Consider the following 1,360-nt stretch of genomic DNA (forward strand, 5'->3'; position numbering starts at 1 on the left):
GTGTACGTGTGCGTGTATAATTGAGTGTGGGTGTGTGATTGTGTATGTCTGTGTGTGTATCTATGTGTATCTTGTTTATATGTGCACGTATATATGTGTGTGTGTGTGTGTGTGTGTGTGTGGCGGGGTTATATTAAATTTAATGTGTGCATGTGCGTGTTTGATTGTGTGAGTGTCTGCGTGTGTGTATGTGTGTGCATCTTGCTTACATGTGTGCGTACGTGTTTGTGTGTGGGGAAGGGGGTACGTTAATTTAAAGTGCGCGTGCATGTGTGTTTGTGTCTGTGTGTGTATGTGTATATATATATCTTGCTTATATGAATGCATATGTGTGTGTAGGAGGGTTACGTTAAAATTAATGTATGCGCGTGCGTATGTGTGTGTGTGTTTCTGTGTGTGTTTGTGTATATCTTGCTTATATATGTGCGTATGCGTGCGTATGTGTGTGTGTGAGAGAGGGTGGAGGGTTACGTTAAATTCAATGTGTGCGCGTGCTTGCGTGTATGTGTGTATATCTGTGAGGTGTTAATACAAATTTAAAGGTATCACAGGTGTACGAGTGGGGGATGGGGGTGGATACACACGGAACCAGACAGAGTGGTGTGTGTGTGTGTGTGTGTGTGTGTGTGTGTGTGTGTGTGTGTGTATGTATGAGTGTGTGTGTGTATGAGTGTGTGTGTGATTGCATATGTGTGTGTTAGGGGAGGGAGAGCAGAAGTTACAAAGAGGCGAAATATTTGGAGATGTTTGTATATATGTGTATGTATGCGTGTATAAATATGTGTGCGCGCCCGTCTATCTATATATATATATGTGTGTGAGTTCGTGTGTATGTATGTGTGTGTGTGTTTATACATATGTATATGTGTGTGTGAATGTGTACGTATATGTATAATAGTCTGAGTGATCCACAAGTAAAGGCGCGCGTGTATGAGTGTATGTGTGTATGTACGTGCGTGTGTGTGTATACTTATATATGCATGTGCGTGTGTGATTGACCGTTGACTGAACACTATTCAATTTTTTTTCTCCGTGTTTTTCTCCTTGTCTCCGTATTCTTTCTGTTGAAGAGCGTAGCTCGAAACGTCAAAGACTTTCCGTATTACCGAGCGTCATACTAATATATACTTTTGTTGTTTACACCACCTGTCCTCGTCTGTTGTTATTATTTGTATATTCTCCCACATAAGAATATATGTATGTATGTGAGTGTGTGTATACTTATATATGTATGTATGCGCGTGTGTGAATGTGTACTGATGTGCATAATAGTCTGAGTGATCCACAAGTAAATGTGCACGCGGATGTATGTCTGTGTGTGTGTGTGTGTGTGTGTGTGTGTGTGTGTGTGTGTGTGTGT

Source organism: Octopus bimaculoides, chromosome 18, assembly GCF_001194135.2.
Source record: "Octopus bimaculoides isolate UCB-OBI-ISO-001 chromosome 18, ASM119413v2, whole genome shotgun sequence".
Taxonomy (NCBI): Eukaryota; Metazoa; Mollusca; class Cephalopoda; order Octopoda; family Octopodidae; genus Octopus; species Octopus bimaculoides.